The sequence below is a fragment of the Coregonus clupeaformis genome, chromosome 10, assembly GCF_020615455.1.
Source record: "Coregonus clupeaformis isolate EN_2021a chromosome 10, ASM2061545v1, whole genome shotgun sequence".
Taxonomy (NCBI): domain Eukaryota; kingdom Metazoa; phylum Chordata; class Actinopteri; order Salmoniformes; family Salmonidae; genus Coregonus; species Coregonus clupeaformis.
This window is the reverse complement of record NC_059201.1, coordinates 49,347,479-49,368,745: the sequence shown is the minus strand read 5'-3', so window position 1 is coordinate 49,368,745 and position 21,267 is coordinate 49,347,479. Positions and strand designations below refer to the sequence as shown.

Genomic DNA, 21,267 nt, shown 5'->3' with positions numbered 1-21,267 from the left:
CCCGGGTCTGCAGTGACACCTCAAGCACTGCAATGCAGTGCCTTAGACCGCTGCGCCACTCGGGAGGCCTCACAAAATCTCAATTGAATCAATCTTAAATTCAGGCTGTAAAACAACAACATTTGGAAAAAGTGAAAGGTGTGTGAATACTTTCTGAAGGCACTGTATATGTATGTGAATGGTGTGTACAACAGTTATATGAGAGAGAGAGAGAGAGAGAGAGAGAGAGAGAGAGAGAGAGAGAGAGAGAGAGAGAGAGAGAGAGAGAGAGAGAGAGAGAGAGAGAGAGAGAGAGAGAGAGAGAGAGAGAGAGAGAGAGAGAGAGAGAGAGAGAGAGAGAGAGAGAGAGAGAGAGAACTGTCTAGGCCCCCAACCTGAATGATGTACCTGTTAACAAAGAGCCTTTGTGTTGCTGTGCCCAAACGTCGCTTTTCCATAACGTAAACATAAATCACAGGGTGTGGGGTGCTTACGGTGCCCAGCGAGCAGCATTGCATAAACTTCCAGGGGTGAAAATGATGCCGTAAAATAGTAGGGGGCCAGTGCCACTGTAGCAGCAGAAACAGTAGTTACTACCTACCATAGGCTGTTGAGAGATGAGGACTGGGTCGTATTCATTAGGGCACACTGTAGCAAAACAGACAATGAAATGAGCGTTTCTTATTGGACAAGTTAAGGTAGTCCCCTCCCTGCTTCAGTCCGTTTTCTTCCGTTTGGTGCCTAATAAATACAACCCAGGGAAAAGACAAGGGCTGCATCTAGATAGTCTACAATGGCTTTCTATCCTCGACTTCTTCCCTCTCATGGACTGAGATGATAATGTTTTGAAAAAGGTATCCGACCGTAACGTATAAATAAACACAAACAAAGTGCAGAGGTAATAGTGTGTGTGTGGGAGTCATCTTTTTTCTCCAATTAAATCCAAATCCGATAATAAACACAGGATTGTACAGTGATATACAGTAAAGGATGCCTACCGGGATATAGCGTTCACCTGTCCAGCTCTTTCACATCAGTGCAGATGAAGGAAAGGAGACGAAGCCACTCTAGACTATTGAGATCCAGCCCTGTGGAGAAAAAGAAGTGTTTACTGTAGCTCACTTAAGTGTGTCTTTATTAAGGCAGGGCGCTGAAACAAGATGGCCGATAAAGATAGAAAATAATCTGGTCACTTGCAAAATACTTAACCTCAATAAGTTCAGTATGAGATAGTCAGTGTGACATTGAAATAGACAGAAATAACACTAGGGGTTCTATTTTAACAAACCTAACGCAATGGTAAATCTTAGCGCTATAGTTTCGGAGGTGTGTCCGAAATATTTTTGCTATTTTCACAACCGAAATTATGGGCACAGTAGCTAGCGGTGGCACAAAAGGGCTGGGTTTTGATGAATAAACACGTTTTAGGTGTGTCGAGGCTTGATCCCTCACTGGCCAATCAGAACATGCTCCATGGCTTAATACACTAAGTGTACCCCCTTTTGCACTTAGAACAGCCTCAATTCATCGGGGCATGGACTCGACAAGGTGTTGAAAGTGTTCCACAGGGATGCTGGGCATGTTAATAATAATAATAATAATAATAATAATAATAATATGCCATTTAGCAGACGCTTTTATCCAAAGCGACTTACAGTCGTGCGTGCATACATATATTTTTTTTTGTGTATGGGTGGTCCCGGGGATCGAACCCACTACCTTGGCTTTACAAGCGCCGTACTCTACCAGCTGAGCTACAGAGGACCACATATTGACTCCAATGCTTCCCACAGTTGTGTCAAATTGGCTGGATGTCCTTTGGGTGGTGGACCATTCTTGACACAGTTGAGTGTGAAAAACCCAGGAGCATTGCAGTTCTTGACACACTCAAACCGGTGCGCCTGGCACCTACTACCATACTCCGTTCAAAGGCACTTAAATCTTTTGTCTTGCCCATTCACCCTCTGAATCGCACACACACAATCCATGTCACAATTGTCTCAAGGCTTAAAAATCCTTCTTTAACTTGTCTCCTCCCCTTCATCTACACTGATTGAAGTGGATTTAACAAGTGACATCAATAAGGGATCATAGCTTTCACCTGGATTCACCTGGTCAGTCTGTGTCATGGAACGAGCAGATGTTCCACATTTTTGTGTATGTGGTTGCTTCAAGTCTTTTACGTATTGCGTTGTCATCAACTCTAATTTGAATGTTAGTCCGTTATAGCATAGTTTGTTGAATAGCCTACAGAAACAAAATAAAATGTATATAGGCCTTGCCCATCTTTGCTAAATATGTTGAACATGTTTGCAGTCCACATTTTAAGAAGCCTAATTGCATGGCTTCAATATAGAAATGTATTGTTGAACATTCGCACTGATATAGGGGCTAGGCCTACTGTAAATTGTCTGAGCCACGGACATGCCAAATGTTGTCAATAAACAATATTACATTCATTTAAAGATGGAGCTTAAAAAGAGAGTGAACCATTCTAATCAATTCCAGCCGAAAATAGATCAAAGTCAAACAAATCGAATTTACAAGAGTTAGACATTTTGAAAATAAATATGCTAGTTGTGTACGAGTTATGACTGGACAAGGACAACCACCAAAACCATAATGTCCATGAAGAAACCCTCAAATCTCTCCAGTATTAACCAATGCATCTATTCACTAGATTCCAGAACATGTGCCTTCTATGCAGACTGGTGGAGTCTGTCTTTGTGTGTTTCTCCCCAGCGTAGGGCACATAGGGATAAATGTTGACCTTAACACATTCCCATTTATTCCCCCAAAGGACTCTTCGCCTGGGTCTGCGAAATGCCACGGATTCCTGGAGCTTTGTATCACTAGCCTGGGGCTCTCTCGAGCTCTCTCCCTGGCTGGCTGGTGCACCGGTCTCTCTAAAGGCTTCCGCATGCTTCGGTTCGGCTGGCGCCTAGCCAACCGAACGAGGGTGCTCGCATACATTCGACCTTCGCTTGAAAAAAGCAGCAATAGCACCATTTGTCCATCTTGAGACGCCTTACTCAGAATTTGTCTAAGGTAACTCAAGACATGATCAACTCTACTTCATGAAGCAACCAATATTACAGGACCGGAGCTAGGCCTATTTCCAGCCAAACATAACTGTGACAGAAGAATGAAGGGATGATTGGTGAGGATAACTAAAGGAGAAGATAAGAGTTCCAAGTACATTTCTGTGGTGAGCTAGCGTACATAATCATGTTTACATTATATATCATATGCACACGCCAATACGTCTGTCTGTCATACATTTGTATTGGGTTCTTCTCTCCTTGACCGTTTCACAACACCGATGCGAGATTGAGCTAATAAATCGTTGAAGGACGTGACTGGTTATTAGGTTGGGCCGGAGGAGGAATATACGCCTCCTCTTTTCACGAGGACATGGAGAGGCTTGCCTCCGTCCTTCAGACCACCTGTCTGCTGTCCACTCTTTCTTCGTCTCTCCTCTCCCTCTCTTGTTCTTGCTCTCTTTCACGCTCTTTCTGTCTGTCTCCTTTTTCTCTCATTCTTCCTCTCAGTTCAATCTTAAACTCCTTTCTACAACTCAACTATCTCTTCCACTTCTCCATTCCTCCTCCGCCCTTGTTCTTTTCCTTGCCTCTCTCTTTACCCTCCCCCTTTCCATAAAGCTCAATTCATAGTCCACAGCAGTGTAGCCTCAATAGTCTGATTGACCATTTATTATTCCACATTTACAAACCTCATTTCATTGGCTGTTCTCAAGTTGCAGACGTATGTCCCAATAAATCGCGCAGCTCTGCCGCATTCAACTCTGTCGGACGGTTAAGACTCTCCATCACGTCATTTCTCTCACTCTCTTTCTATTTTTCTATCCACTTCCTCACTTCCTCTCTTCTATCAATATTTTTCATCTCATTCTCTCCATGTCTTCCTCGCTCCAGCTCTCTTCTCTGTGAAGCTGGTTCAGGAATGTTACGTACTCCCATATGTGCTCCCGTCTCCTCTCCACCATATATACACTTGAAGAAGCTTGGAAAACACCGCTTGACATTTCAGCCTCTCCAGCACTCACACTGGGGCACATTTAGCCTACACTACTAAGGCTCGACCCCCGACTGCGGCCTATAGGAGGACCGGCACAATATAAGACGCTTTAAATTATACCCGACTTCATTAAACAAGACAACATGGTATGTGTATAGTATGGAGATTTTAAAAGGTCTCAGATTTATACAGGCCGAAAAGATCAGAGATGTCAGTTTTTAGGACATGGTGATATAGTGATAGTGCTGAGGAACTGCTTTTAAAAGCTGGTTGCTCTGTAGAATGTTTGTAGGATAACGTCGGCCATTGCTAGGTGTTACGTGGTCTTACTGTTTGGCTCGTCGTGTTGTTAGAGTTTTGAGGGGGTGTTACATCATTTTCTTGTGGAGATGTTCTGGTGTCTCTTTAAGGTGACACTTTCAATGTTTATTTCAAGAAGATAAGGTGGCCATTTTAGTTGACTGGAGGATCAGTAGAACTTCAGTAGGACCTCAGTGATACAAAAACAACAGGAATGGAAGTTGTTTCCGAATACCAAAATTGTTCGTAACTTTGAAATGGGCTTTAAAAAAATGCATCATACCTTTATAGAAGATAATTAACATGTCATTTATAACCATTTAACCAGATACTATAAATGTCTAACATGTTTGCATCACATGAAAGCAACATTATGTTTGTATGTCTCCCTTAAAAAGTAGAGAAAGTTCCAGTGTAATATTATCCATTTTGGTTGACCAGTCAGTCTGCATTTTTAGTCCATTGATTATCTAGAGAGGGTAAAACTTACCACAACTAATTTTTTATTGTAATGCTATAACCATATACTACAAGCTATACACATATCTAGATACTAGAGCCTATATATAGATAGATAATGTCTAGCGATTGTATAGTGGTGTAATGGGTTTGTCTGAGAAGGAGTACGGAAGATCCTTAAGGGTGATACTACACCCACACAGCCTTATAGGAGAGGGGGAGAGACAAGAAAGACAAAGAGAGTGTGTGTGTGTGTGTGTGTGTGTTCGTGTGTGTGTGTACGCTAAGCGGGATAACACTCCACAGTCAAGTCTCACACCTCCACTAGAACAGTCCCATTCATCAAAGTGTCCCAGACAGGACAAGGGTCACACACACACACCTCATTAAACAGGAACGCAAGAGACAAAACAACATCAACCATAACATCAGCCTAGTACAGTACGGCATGGCCCGGCTCACATGATAAACAAGGTCTCTCTGACCTGACCTTGGAAACACACACACACACACACACACACACACACACACAGGCCCTGTTTAATCTCTCCATCAAGGATCATGAGGAAAGATATTTACTCACGTTGAAAAGGAATGTGCCTAATTGGTATTTCTTAGGATGCTTCCCAAATAGCGCCCCACAGTGGAGGTGTCATAATACCCATAAAACCTAGCGGTCAAATAGGGAAATGGTTCCAATCGTTTTTCCACCATTCATTTTTCCCATAGGGGATTATAGAAACACTTAAAATAAGGTCTGTGTTTCGTGTAGGCTTACCCTGGCGTGATGTTTTGAGAACCATGTAAATCGTTTTCGGACAAGGTGACTTTTATCAATATATTTGGCTCTATTTACTCTCAGATTCGAAAATGCTAATTAGCATCAAAGTAGACATCATGTAAGATTACAAATCACTGCAAGCTCCTGCACGTCATCTCTAGCTGACACCTTTGTGAACAGGTATTGTGTCAATTTAAAACTTGCCCAAGACAGTTCACAGAAAAGTAGCCAATTTATTAATTAGTAAATTTATCTAACAGAGACTTAATCCAGAGATTCTTACCTTTGCCTCGATTCGGCAGTCTCGTCCAGATCATCATGGCATTTGTAGTTCTTCATGATAGCCACATTAGCAGCTAATTAGCATTTCATTTGTTGGGGGTAAATACAGGCGAATATATTGATCAAAGTCACCTTGTCCGAGAGAGATTTACACGGTTATCAAAACATCATGCCAGGGTAAGACTACGCGAAACACAGCCCTTATTTTAACTGTTTCTAAAAGCCCCTATGGAAAAAATTCATGGTGGAAAAACAATTGGAACCATTTCCTTGTTTGACTGCTAGGTTTTAAGGGTATTATGACTCATACTGTGGTACTCTATGACACCCTATTCCCTACTATATATATATATATAGGCCCATAGGCTCTGGTCAAAAGTAGTGCACTGTATAGGGAATAGGGTGCCATTTGGGACGCAGGCCCTACAGTTGTTAATGAGTCAAGCTGAATGTGTTGTGTACTCCTGTGGCTTAGATGTCATGTTGTTTCTGGCAGTTTCAAAAGAGCAACATAAAGTCTCTTTCTTAATATATATTTCCTTGATTCCTTGCATTCTCTCTCCTCCCCTCTTCTCAAAACGCATTGGAAAAGGACCTTCTCCTCCAATATGGTTGAGGAGGCGGCGAGGAGAAAAGGATGCAAGGACTTGAGAAAAGGATGCAAGGCGAATTAAGATAGCGCCAAGGACCCAAGGCTGATATGTGCTAGTACCTTGTGCCCTTTGACACGATGTTTAAGCATGATATATAGAAGGACATAGCCTGAGGTCTGGTTAAATATTGTTCCTAATGTGATCAATAGGATTACATGGTGTCAGGTGCCCAGCAGCTGATAACCAGAGGGGTCAGATCCTCCCCACACACACACACCAATGAAGATATGATAATCCATAATGTCTACTCTACCATTCACACAAATACTGCACACACACACACACACCCTACAACAAAGCCAGTGGAGGTAAAACTCACTCTACCCTTTCCATTGTGATTCTGAGAAAATCCATACGAGGTCCAGTCATAAAGTCAACCCTCTCCCCACCCCTCCATCTGTGTACCAATGGTCCAGCCCAATCATCTCCCCAAGGGACCAGTCAAACCAACCGGGAGTAGAGGAGGGTGGGGGGTGGTGGAGACAGGCCATGATGGATGAGCCGTTGGGTCCCAATCAAAAAACACGGGTCCCATACTTCCACATAGGGAGGAGGGAAGAGGTGGGCGCCAAAAAAAAAGACAACGGGAGGAAGTGATGCAGACACATACACACAGACAGAGAGTTAAAGAAAGAGAGAGATAAAGAGAGAGAGAGATAAAGAGAGAGAGAGAGAGAAGGTGTATCAGAATAGGGTAGAGGGGGTTTCTTATTCCTTCTGTTCCAATATCAGGGGATGGACAGCTCCATTTGAAACACAATGGACACCCCCTCCATCTCCCCATCACCCTCCTGCTGACCGCAAATGGGACTGTGTGTGTGTGTGTGTGTGTGTGTGTGTGTGTGTTGGAAGATTACAGGGGGGATGCAGAAAGAGGGGGAGATGCACACACACACTGTATGAACCCACTTGTACATTACCGTCAATTCACATGCAAACACATATGTAAACCTACCCACGCACCAACACACACACATTATCGGCCTCACTCCGTAACCACAGGGTCACTATAACCCCCTGTAGAGACACAGATGAGCTCAATCTAATGCTCTTCTCCTCCTGTTAACACTGATAGGCAGATCCATAGGGGCCATTGATCCACACACACACACACGCTACCCATGATGATACACACCCTTACTAACAACCACACACACAGCATACAAACATTTTTCTGCCCAGCTACACAGACATCATACAAACACTAACAGGGATGTAAAACAATTTGTGCACAACATTTGAGAGAAAAGCTTTTTGTGCATTTGGAGCATTTCTGGGATCTTTTATTTCAGGTCTTGAAACATGGGACCAACACTTCAGATGTTGCATTTATATTTTTGTTCAGTATAGTTTCCCATTCAGCAATGTAGTTTCCCATTTGGCAATGTAGTTTCCCATTCAGCAATGTAGTTTCCCATTTGGCAATGTAGTTTCAAATTCAGCTATGCATTTTTACATTCAGCAATGTATTTTGTTAACATTCTTTGCATTATCTTCAATAATGATAATATATAATTTACATTATCTTCAATGTCTTATAAGGGGTGTATATATTGGTCTGTCCATAGTTTTGAATTAGCAGTGTGTAGATCTTTACTATGCACAACAGCACACAGGCGCAGGCACACACACACACACTTTTTCCTAAGAGGGTCCCCTTCCCCTTTCTCTGTCTGTGTGGCAGGGGAGTCCTGATGTAAGCTTGACAGCCTATTTCCCCAGTCCATGCTCCCACACTGTTATCATGAGTATAGCGCTGACAGCCAGCTAACTACTACTCATTACCCTGTCCTCCCTGGCCATGCCATCTGACCATGAGAAGCATACAGCTAAACTAGTCATGTTCTTATGGATAAATCAGTTGGTAGAGCATGGCGCTTGCAACGCCAGGGTTGTGGGTTCGTTTCCCACGGGGGGCCAGTATGAAAAATGTATGCACTCAATAACTAAGTCGCTCTGGATAGGAGCGTCTGCTAAATGACTAAAATGTAAATGTAAATCACTATGGCTGTGTCTAAAAACGTTCCTTGCCACCCAATCCTTGCTTCCTCCGTCCTTGTTTCTTCAATTCCTCTCAAAGCTCATTGGAGTCCCTCCCTCAGAGTCGGACCTCCCCTTCCAATGCGCTTTGAGAGGAATTGAGGAAACAAGGACGGAGGAAGCAAGGATTTGACAGCGAGTAACATTTTCAGACACGCACAATATGCTTCACATGCACTAGAGTCTAGACTATTTGTTTGTTCATAACTTATACATCGTTTTCTTAGGAAGTCAATGACTATCAACATGTGTCGCTAAGTACTTTGAAAGGTATTTTGAGTAGCGTTCCCTGAACAGTCATTCTGGTGCTGGACAAGGTTGAAGAGAGACTACGTTCTTCCTAAGCAGACCCTTGGATCTTTGTGCTTTAAAGAGTCAGGTAACAGATGCGGAGACTGATAATTACACACACTCAAAATGGCTACCTTCTGCTCCTCCAATTCCCTAGCGTCTTCATTCATTTCCCTTCAGTGCGGTCCAGCCTCGTTAGGAGAGCCTTATTCTGCAGTCCTCGAGATACAATCAAAGACGGTAAACATAAAATAGCATCAACACACCATGAAAACAGTCTGCCTTCCAGACCTGCCATGATAAAACAATATGTCTGCCCACCCAACCCAGGTTGAGAGGCCCTAATCAAGGCTTCCTGAAGTGGCTCTAATTGCAGAGGCTTGTCTGAGGCCAGAGCATGGAGAAAAAGAGGAGGGGACGAGTGCCAATTTGTCAGCGTGCATCAATTCCCCAGGAGACTAGCCCAGGATGGTGTGTCCGCATGTGTGCGTGCGTCTGGCCAGACTAAGCACCTGAGGACAAGTGTCCATTATTGATCAGGCCCATGTGTGTTTAACTGTACCTCTGGGGATTCTTCAGTCTGCATAAAACCACAGTTCTTCTGCACCCTCTGGCTCTCTGTTTAAAGGCTTGGTCGCTCTCAATTTGTTTCTTTAATTTCAGTCTGTCGCTCTGCCTCGCACTTTGTCTTTCTGTTCCGGTCTTTTTCACTGTTTAGAATTGTCTTGGAGACGTCTCTTTCAATCTCACTCCCTCTTTCTGACTTCGTCGCTCTGCTTCTCCCTCTCAGTTTGTCTTTCTCTTGGTTTACTCTCCTCAGTCGATCTCAGGGGTGAGGATGGATGGAGAGCGGGAGGGAGAGAAAGCAAGGAAGGCTGGGTAATGATAGAGAGGTGAACGACGAGGCCAATGTGGAGGGGAGAGACTGAGAAAATAAATAACAGAACACAGAGGGTCTTTTCTGAAGGAAAAAAACACCTCAATATCATCACTATGTCTTCATAAAAACCCAGCCAAACTGGCAAATGGAATGAACAAAAAAGTATTTGGGGAAATAAAGATGACTAATTAATGTATATAGAAAAATGCTACAGTTTTCTTTCAAGACAAATTCATCGTTGCTCATTTAATTTCCCATGGTGGACATTCTGGACAAATATTTAGAGTTCAACCAAACAGACTAGAAAGGCCTTCATAGATCCGCACAGCCAAAAACATCCAAGACCAACCCACCAACGAACAAACAAATAAACAAAGGCGAACAAAACCACAGCGGGTCGTTTCGGCAGGGTTGGCATATTTTCCCATTTTAATACATTTGAATAACAAAACAAACCACAATGCAGGCCGTGACCCAGTTGAGCTAGAACATTCGAATTAGCACCAAGGCCCCAATCCACCATTGAAGTATTTTTAGAGTAACATTTGAACATAGCTTGCTACATAAGTCAGTAAGAAATTAATGGCCTCCCGAGAGGCGTCACTACAGACCCGGGTTCGATCTTGGCCGTGACCGGGAGACCCATGAGGCGGTGCACAATTGGCCCAGCATCGTCCGGGTTAGGGGAGGGTTTGGCCGGCCGGGATGTCCTTGTCCCATCGTGCTCTAGTGACTCCTGTGGCGGGCCGGACGCATGCACGCTGACACGGTCACCAGTTGTACGGTGTTTCCACCGACACAGTGGTGCGGCTGGCAGTGTGTCAAGAAGCAGCGCGGCTTGGCAGGGCTGTGTTTCGGAGGACGAATGGCTCTCGACCTACGCCTTTCCCAAGTCCGTACGGGAGTTGTATTGATGGGACAAGACTGTAACTACCAATTGGATATCACGAAATTCCCAAAACATTACAAAAATGAATGACTGAATAGCTTATTTAGTGTTCAACTACCAGATAGATGCTTTCAGTTTTCTTGAGAATGTGTGTGTGTAGGCAGTGGCACTATAGCAATAGGAAGTAGTTGACCCTGCATGCATTGAATCCTAAGATACTGTACTCAAACATGCTTTCACACTACACAATATTCACCATTAATTTCATGTACGTACAATATCCCATTCTTAAGAAGTTTGGACCATCCTATACGAATATCTGGGCAAAATGTGTGTAATGTGAATGATTATAATATATGCCATTAAGCAGATCCTTTTGTCCAAAGCAACTTAGTCGTGTGTGTGCATACTTTTTTGTATGAGTGGCTCCAGCGGGAATTCAACTCATGACTTTTGACATTACAAGCACCATGCTCTAGTAACGGATCCAAACAGAATGGTTCTATGAGTGTTGTTTCAAGGCCCAAACGTATGCACAGTTGCAAACCTGTCAAGGGATTGACCCACTTCTGCCATTTCAAAGCCCATTCATTTTTGACTGGGCAGGATTTTCAAGACCTCAACATCAAAGGCAGAGGCACCACCCATTAAGCCCCTACCCCTCCTGTGCATAATTCCCTCTAGAATGTTCTGTATTCAAGCAACGAAGCATCAGATTGGAAAAATTTAGATAATGGGGAAGTCTACTCTACTACAACCCCGGAGCATCTACAGTCGGCCATGTGAAAGTCACAAACGGTCAAGTGGTGATTATGATTCCGGACTGTTTCTGCGGAGTGGTAAGAAGCGAGGGATGGAGATGACATTGGATGACAAGGGGGAGTGCGTCCTGTTCCCTCTCCCCCTCTTCAACGCGGGCCTGGCGACTGCATTAAAGCCAGACATTGTTCACGGGACGGAGATGTAGTAAAGGGGGGAGAAAAAAGAATGACATGATTTGATTACTTCTGCCTGCTTGTTATGACTACTGCTCCCTCACTGAAGGAAAGTCACCTTGCTCTGCAAAGAGAGACTGCTGATTACATCACGGCTGTATATATTAACTCTTTCAGATGCGAGTACGGTCATGTAGAAAGACATGGCTGAAGAAACTAACTAAAACAGGAAATGGGTTAGAGGCTCATTTTTGAATCAAGGGTTTGTTGCTGAGGCCTGAAGGCAAGGGCTGTGGCGAGACGAACTTCAGCGGAAGGGTGTGTGTGTGTGTACATTGTGTGTGTGTACTACTAGTAGTGCCCTATAAAATCAGTTAAAAAAAAATGCATCAGCAGACCACTTTTGAGGTCTGGGAAAATGTGGGTGTAGTCACCTTTTAATGCAAGTGTGCACCAGACAGACTGTTGTTGGGTTAGCAGTGTTTCAGTAGCGCTCATGTGATTGCAGAGTTTACAAAACAAATGGCCACTGGATTGATGCAAATATTAATATCATTCTGCCAGGTAGGCATAGGCTACTTTGAAGTTAACATTTAATTGAGAAGGTTTTTGGGAAAGCCTTTCCATCTACCAGCAGACGGTTATTATTAGCATTATCGCTAACGGCTACACAAAGTGTTGACTAAACATACGAGCACACCGCACACAAACGGGCATTCCTGTGCCGTTTCAGAAAATTGCAGGAATGCGAATCATTGATGCATTTTGTTAAATGTCTTATGGTTAACTTGGGCAAATTAATGAATTTTCGAATATTGTTGAAGTACGTTTTAAATTTCTGGATTCCGTGATTCCGTCCGCATTTTCTACAACACAGATTTTATAGTGCCCTATACTAGACAAGCTGGAGCATGGCAGTGCAGGACTAATCACGGATACACAGACCAGCCCTTTCAAAAGAAATGGTCCACCACATATTACGGTCCCTTAGGGTGAACTTGGTGATGATACGCCACTTTCTGAAATGAACACATCCTTTCAGAAGTATACACTCCAGATTGGTGTCCAAGGCAATGCTTGTCTACATCTTACCTCAGTAAGTATTATAGGCCACTTTCTGAAATGACAACAGCACTTTCTTCACCTATCCTCAAGTCCTACGTCAATACTTTTCGGTCCCTTGTCTAAGTAGTAAACAAACAGAATGATGCAAAATTCTCACATGTGGTATATATAGCGTGTTTTAAGACCCTGCCTACTGTTAGGGTCATGTTAGTGCGTGGAAAAAAATAGGATCTTTCGTCAGACAGCATGGAGGGTCATTTTGGAAAAGCTATGTGGAGATGTCACCTCCACAAACACACAGAAGAATGTGTGACGAGAATGGGTTTATGTTTGAGGGTGTTGTTTTGGTCTGTCCAGGGGAAAACTATTAACAATAGACATTTCACTGGTAAAAGGACAGCAATACATTTGTGTAACAGTCATCAAAAATAATTGTCATCTTCACCCAAATTATAACAATATTACTTTATGTTAATGCCTCACATGTGGTCTGGGTCTGTGGAAGCTTTCATTTCTGAGTTGCCAATTTCTCAGGATGTCCAGACAATTTTGTTATTGCCACAACCAATCACACAGACACCTGAAAATGTCAGACATTTCTACTGAGCGTGTGAAAGAGAGTTTTCCTCTGCACAACAAGGGAGTGAGAATCATTGACGTGGGTAACAGTTTCTCCCATTCGAAATTGGATGTCGTGAAATACGCTAGTAGTGTGACTAAAATGTTTTAATGAATGTACTACTACCACCTATTAAAACGCTAGTTAGAGAGCTTGGTGCTACCTATCAGGAGTGAAGCGAAACGACTACTACTCAAACCCTCACACAAACACTGACAAGGATGGGGGAATTTTACACAGTGCTGTTTACAGTAGATAATGTTGTCCACAGTACAGAGTACAGAAAGTGTCATAATAAAATGTCACTAAGATTTAATTTTGATTGTCTCAATCTAAATAGTGCCTTTAATTATATGGTCCTGAGAGTTGAGTGTATAAACTACACAGTCCACCTTTCCAATAAAACATCTCTGAGAGGAGCCATATTTGGCAATGTGATAAATGCAGTCCATATGATAGTAGTGCTAGCCTTCCTTCCAGACCGTTACCTCACCGTTCAGACACTGCCTTGGTCATGAGTTGAACAGGACTGCCAAAACTAGGCACTTAGCTGCCATCATGGATCTTGGCATGGAGCTCAGTTACACAAAATACCATTATAAATCAATACACCCGACTAAAACCATACATGGTGAGTAGACTGAGCAGATTGAGCTCCACCATACTTTGCATATCATTTCCCTACCTCAAATCACAGGACACAGTTCAGGACAATACACTGCTGCTGTACTTACCTATTCTATCTCATGGTCTCAGTATTGTTGTTGATTGTTCCTAAAAGTAAAAATGTGCAATGGGTTTTAAATGACACAATTACACGGTCTGGTTGTCAGTGGTATGGGACTGCGGTCATTATAGTGTCTAGACCAGGTGTGTGATGTTCAGTGAGTCTGCTTGGGGTAAAGTTCAGGTGCGTACACAAGGACGCACACAGAAACAGCTCCCCTGCAGCGTGGCTGCTGGTTACCGGTCTACTCTGGCTGATCATTTCCCTGTAATCTAATACTCGGCTGCTTATCTCCGGTTCGCTTTGGGAGTGGGAGTGTGTGTGTTTGTATGGTGTGGTGTTTTATTCTGTATCCTTGACTGTAAGAAACTGTGACTCAAGTTATGGAACCAAACAAAGCACTCAATCAAGTGTGTTTGGATGTGTGTTGAGATTGAGATTTTAAAAAAAGAAGAGAAGGCCTGGTGGAGCAACGTTTCAAGTTTCAATGTCACATGCACAAGTACAGTGAAATGCCTTTCTTGCCAGCTCTAACCCCAACAATGCAGTAATCAATAACAATGTCAAACTGAAAGCGGTGTGTGTATGTTTAGGGAGGAAATAGAGAGTTTGTGAGTGTGTGTTTAGAGAAGACAGAGTGTGGGTGTGTGAGAGTGATGAGCAGCTAAGTAAACACAGAGGCAGGGCACTGTTGTGTTGGGCTCCGGGAGAGCTACTGGGTGTCGGAGGTCCCGATGGTCAACCAAAACATCACTCCCTCAATCAAATGACGCACACACACACACCACACGTTACCATAACATCACTCCCCTCCCAGTCAAATCTCAGTGAAAAAGTAGACAATGATAAGGCACTCAGGAGGCACATGCACAAGGTCACAGGCTTGTGTGAGTGAAGCACTGTTTAAACAGTGCTCAAGGTCACAGGCTTGTGTGAGCTGCTAACGGTATAATAACCGTGCTGAGAGTTAAGGGAACTAATGGAGACAAAAGGTTCCTCAGTGATAACCTGTGAGAGCGACACACTGACAAATGTCTGCTTAAATGTTTCCTTGATGTTTCTTTAGCTTTTCCAGAGCGTTTGGCTAACCAGGTAACGAGAAAGAGTAAGTGGAAAAGGGTTGACTGAACCAAGAAGAATATGTTGTTTAAAAAAAAATATGATGACACCTGTTGCCATAGAATAGAGGGAGGGAGTCCAAAGGGTGTTAATGAAAAAGGTCTGATCGGCCAGAGTGTTTCCCAATTGTTTCCTCAATATTTGTCTTTTGTGGGAAAAAAGTTGAATAATGAGGTTAGGATGGGCAATAAAGAAAGAGTTGGGAATGAAACTGATATGGTTGCTGAGACATAAATTGGGTTTTTCTGTGTAATTGAAACAGCTGCTTTGCCACAAGGGGCATGAGGAGAGGTTAGCGGAGGCGCAAACAGCCTACACACGCTCACACACTACAACCCTCCGGGTTCCACCACAACAACTTCCTCCCACGCACCCGCCTTCAATCCTCCCTCTCTCTCTGCACCTCCTCCCCTCTCCACCCCTTTTACCCACCCAGCCAGCCTGGGGGGAAAATTGTCCCCGATCCGATTTCACAATGTAATCAAAACACTTTGTGGGCGCTGGTCCTCGTAGAATGGGGCAAAATGGCAACTTGGACTGGGTGGAATCAAGCGGGGATCAGGAGGCAAGTTTACATAACCATGGTCAGCATGGGAGGAACAATTGTTATAATCCTTGGCTGGGCCAAAAAGGGCAATGGCGAGGAGGAGAATAAGGGAAGAGCGCTAACCAAAGGGAAGGGAAATATGAAAACAAACGGATAAAAGCTACTGTAGGAGGGCCCTTTGGTCCACAAAGCGGCTAAAGCCTCTGGTTTGGGGAGGTAATTGGGACCAGACGTGGACACTTTAAATAGCTGCTGAATGCGTTGGCATGCGGTTGGTGGAAGTGGACTTGTCACCAGAGGGTAGGAAACTCCAATCCCAGGCGCTGAGCTATTCTATAATTCAGATGAATTAGAGGAAATGTCTCGAAATTCATAACAGTTATTTATGTTGCCACAATGGGCACTGCCCGGTTTACAATAGGACTTTCTACCAAAACAACAGCTGAAATCAGGTTCTAGCAGATCTGGTCACCATGTCTGCTTCCTAGGGATGTACTGATTCACCGATACGCATCGGCCCCAGATTAAAATGTTTATGATACGACTGCCACCAACAAAGCACCCCTAAACCATAACACCTCCTCCTCCATGCTTTATGGTGGGAAATACACATGCGGAGATCATCCGTTCACCCACACCGTGTCTCACAAAGACAAAAACCTCACATTTGGACTCCAGACCAAAAGGACAACATTTCCACTAATGTTCATTGCTCGTGGTTCTTGGCCCAAGCAGGTCTCTTCTTATTATTGGTGTCCTTTAGTAGGGGTTTCTTTGCAGCAATTCGACCATGAAGGCCTGATTCACACAGTCCCCTCTGAACAGTTGATGTTGAGATGTGTCTGTTACTTGAACTCTGTGAAGCATTTATTTGGACTGCAATTTCTGAGGCTGGTAACTCTAATGAACGTATCCTCTGCAGCAGAGGTAATTCTGGGTCTTCCATTCCTGTGGTGGTCCTCATGAGAGCCAGTTAGTTTCATCATAGCGCTTGATGGTTTATGCGACTGCACTTGTAGAAACTTTCAAAGTTCTTGAAAATGTTCTGTATTGACTGACCGTCATGTCTTAAAGTAATGATGGACTGTCATTTCTTTTTGCTTATCTGAGCTGTTCTTGACATAATATGGACTTTGTCTTTTACCAAATAGGGCTATCTTCTGTATAGCCCCCCTACCTTGTCACAACACAACTGATTGGCTCAAACACATTAAGACGGAAATAAATTCCACAAATTAACTTTTAAGAAGGCACACCTGTTAATTGAAATGCATTCCAGGTGACTACCTCATGAAGCTGTTTGAGAGAATGCCAAGAGTGTGCAAAGCTGTCATCAAGGCAAATGTGGCTATTTGAAGAATCTCAAATCTCAAATTTATTTTGATTTGTTTAACACTTATTTGGTTACCACATGATTCCATGTGTTATTTCATAGTTTTGATTTCTTCACTATTATTATACGATGTAGAAAATAGTAAAAATAAAGAAAAACCCTGGAATTAGTAGGTGTGTCCAAACTTCTGACTGGTAGTGTAAGTGAATTTGTCCCAATACTTTTGGTCCTCTAAAATGGGGGGACTATGTACAAAAGGTGCTGTAATTTCTAAATGGTTCACCCGATGTGGATGAAAATACCCTCAAATTAAAGCGGACAGTCTGCAATTTAACCCCATAGTCATCGTTTGATTTGAAATCCAAACTTTTGAAGTATAGAGCCAAAAGATGAAGAAATGCTTCACTGGCCCAATAATTATGGAGGGCACTGTACATACAGTTGAAGTCGGAAGTTTACAGACACCTTAGCCAAATACATTTAAACTCAGTTTTTCACAATTCCTGACATTCAATCCTAGTAAAAATTCCCTGTGTTAGGTCAGTTAGGATCACCACTTTATTTTAAGAATGTGAAATGTCAGAATAATAGTAGAGAGAATTATTTATTTCAGCTTTTATTTTTTTCATCACATTCCCAGTGGGTCAGAAGTTTACATACACTCAATTAGTATTTGGTAGCATTGCCTTTAAATTGTTTAACTTGGGTCAAACGTTTTGGGTAGCCTTCCACAAGCTTCCCACAATAAGTTGGGTGAATTTTGGCCCATTCCTCCTGACAGAGCTGGTGTAACGGAGTCAGGTTTGTAGGCCTCCTTGCTCGTACACGCCTTTTCAATTCTGCCCACACATTTTCTATAGGATTGAGGTCAGGGCTTTGTGATGGCCACTCCAATACCTTGACTTTGTTGTCCTTTGCAACTTTGGAAGTATGCTTGGGGTCATTGTACATATGGAAGCCCCATTTGCGTCCAAGCTTTAACTTCCTGACTGATATCTTGAGATGTTGCTTCAATATATCCACATTTTCCTTCCTCATGATGCCATCTATTTTGTGAAGTGCACCAGTCCCTCCTGCAGCAAAGCACCCCCACAGCATGATGCCGCCACCCCCGTGTTTCACGGTTGGGATGGTGTTCTTCGGCTTGCAAGGAACCCCCTTTTTCCTCCAAACACAATGATGGTCATTATGGCCAAACAGTTCTATTTTCCTCCTAAGGATAAACAAGACTTGTGGAGGTCTACAGTTTTTTTCCCCTGAGGTCTTGGCTGATTTATTTTGATTTTCCCATGATGTCAAGCAAAGAGGCACTGAGTTTGAAGGTAGGCCTTGAAATACATCCACAGGTACACCTCCAATTGACTCAAATGATGTCAATTAGCCTATCAGAAGCTTCTAAAGCCATGACATCATTTTCTGGAATTTTCCAAGCTGTTTAAAGGCACAGTCAACTTAGTGTATGTAAACTTCTGACCCACTGGAATTGTGATACAGTGAATTATAAGTGAATTAATCTGTCTGTAAAAAATTGTTGGAAAAATTACTTGTGTCATGCACAAAGTTGATGTCCTAACCGACTTGCCAAAACTATAGTTTGTTAACAAGAAATGTGTGGAGTGGTTGAAAAACAAGTTTTAATGACTCCAACCTAAGTGTATGTAAATGTCCAACTTCAACTGTATAGTTTATAAGACTGAAAATCACTGCGAATAGAGAAATGGTGGAGGAGGCCAAGACGGCTATGTTTTACTGTGTGAACATGCCATTCTATTCCCACAGTTTTCCTTCCTGTCAGTCATGCAACCATTCCCCCCTAACAGAAACAGACAGAGCCTTAAGGTTCTTACCTGTAGTATTACAATTTCTACTGTTCCTTCGCTTACATTCCAAACGTTCCGGAATTACACGTGTACCAGCTCAAACCTGAAGATGGAGAAGAGAGGAGATTAAAATTAAAACCGCAGACAATTGATGCTTAAAACATGCAGAGAAAATGTTGTTCAGGTCTACACTACCTTTGCGTGAATAAGCAAATAAGAAAAACAGAAGTAAAACAATTAATTTAGCTAGTAGCGAAATTACTTGCTACTAGGCTACAGCATATCCAATCATGCATACATCATTATCATATTGCTAAAAGGCTAAAAGAGGAATTACTTGAATGTTCCTACATATGCAATTATATGCTAAAGATATATATTTTCTGCTGGCTGGACCTAAATCTGTTAAACGTTTGTGTTGAATCATCCTGCTGCCTAGGTGAAGCCTACACGAGTAGGGCAAGGCAGCCTTTGTCGGAGATGACTACAAAAGCCATGCTGAACACGGAGGAGCAGGGCGAAACAAAAGTCACCTTCAAAAAGGCAGACAAATGACAACCACAGAGGAGAGGTCTGGCAGAACATGAAACATGGCCCATTGTAGTGCTTTTAAAAAGACTCCCACATGTCCTTGAGCAGAGAATGACTGGGAATATTGAGTTATAACCAGGTCAGTCAGTTACCAGTTAGGAACGAGTCTAGACATTAAGATATCAACCAGACGGAGTAGACCAGAGTACCAGAGTAAATATCACTATTTTTAAACAGACTATCACTTAACTAGACATAACGTTGTTATTTCGCTACGCCAAACAAAAATGGATCAAAGACGACTAACCGGACTAAACAACTTCAAAAAGGGACAGTTTCCCAGACCCAGATTAATTTTATTCCCAGACTAAAAATCACTTTCAATCACATTGTGGAATTTCATCATTCATCTTAGATGGTTGTAAGGAATATTATTAACTTCTCCTACACAGGAGTTCAAAATAACAGCAATTGTCAAGGAATGCTGCCTGTATAACGGGCCAACATTCGGTCAAAGCTGGATAATCTCCAGAAATCCCTCCCGGTTGTAAAAAGAGAAAGTGGTAAGTAAACTATACGTTTCTGCCCAGAGGTCTGCACTACAGTAGCATCTGCTGTCTTAACATTTTCGCATTGCCACGATGACGCTTTTAAACCTCAGGAAACCCTGTGTCCTTCCGCCAGCTGAGCTCATTCATGGAACTTCCCATTCCTGGATCTGTCGGGTCTTACTGTGCGACGCTTCCCCTCAGGTGAGGCAAGCACAAACCCAAGGGAAAAGCGGAGTCGCTCGGTCATATAATGGGTTAATTTATCACTGATCTAGACTAAGACTGCTAGGGCCTGAGTTGACGTCTAAATGAAGACAAATGGAGAACCCAAGGATACATATTGGATATTCTTTAGCTGGTCGATTTGACTTCATGCGATTTGTTGGAGACAAATATTGTCATCTAAGATCTTGTTTGTTTTCTCTATAGGACTTCCCATTCAAGGATTAGTAGCACAATAGTCCCTCAGGTTGAGCAGACTGTCTACAGACAACCTTCTCAGAAAGAGTAAGAAAGCCAGATAGTGTGAGTCTTTATTACAGATCTTCACTGTGCACATATTGCACTGTCAGCTTTTGACTACCTCTGACAGGTAGGAAATGGTATGTTGTAGGGCTTGATAGAATTGTGTAAAGGCAGTTGTGAAACACCACCCCACACTTTAATTCAATGGAGGTTTCAAGCTTAATGGGTCCCATTGTGGCCATGAAATGGACTGGACCCATTTCAACAAGACTTCCCAGCGTTTGAGACTGTACAGTGACTCAACTAGTGACATAGCATGTTCGCTCACCCCTGCCAAAATTGGGGGTCACCAGCGCTAAACAGAGGGGTAATTGTACCCTCACACACACTCTGGGGGTTGACATCACACTCATTGTACTGAAAGCCCTCTCAAACATGGCCGGCGCTCCAAATAAACAAGGCCTTTTTTTAACCGGGCCGAATAGGGCTAACTCTATGTAAATCAGGTCAGACATACAGAGAAAATAAAATATTACTGCCACCACACCGGACTTCAGAAAACTAGTTGGCCGTAAACAGTTTGGGAGGAAAAGTGGTTTCTTCATAGCAACTTGGAACCTTCAATATAAAGGCTGCTGTGAGTAAATGGGACTTCAAAAGAGAACATTCTAAATGTATTTTATATAATCATCAGCAAACTCAATAAAAGTACTAAAAATGAGCATACAATTTGTTTGTTGATTATATGAATCATGAGATGTAGTATAAATCTCAACGATTTTCTCGTACCAGCTATTTGCACACACTCTACCAGCTTCTCTATTTTTCCTGTCTGGCGGGTTTGTAACACACATTCAACTAGCACATAAAAAATACCTGAGGAGAAACAGCACAACGTCATCAAAACCAACAATGCCACCATTTCTTGTGTGGTTAAGCTATGGCTCTTAAAACTACCACTGA

General features: G+C 42.8%; 1 protein-coding gene across 1 annotated transcript in view; it reads right to left on the bottom strand.

The window, feature by feature from the left end:
* LOC123491623 (plexin-B1-like) overlaps nucleotides 1–21,267 on the bottom strand; it is a 113,104-nt gene that overhangs the window by 66,971 nt on the left and 24,866 nt on the right. Inside the window, exons 2-3 of the mRNA XM_045223063.1 lie at nucleotides 18,785–18,860; nucleotides 978–1,067 (exon numbers count right to left, since the gene is read on the bottom strand). The gene's annotated coding sequence lies outside the window, so the exon portion shown is untranslated. The remainder of the gene's footprint in view (nucleotides 1–977; nucleotides 1,068–18,784; nucleotides 18,861–21,267) is intronic.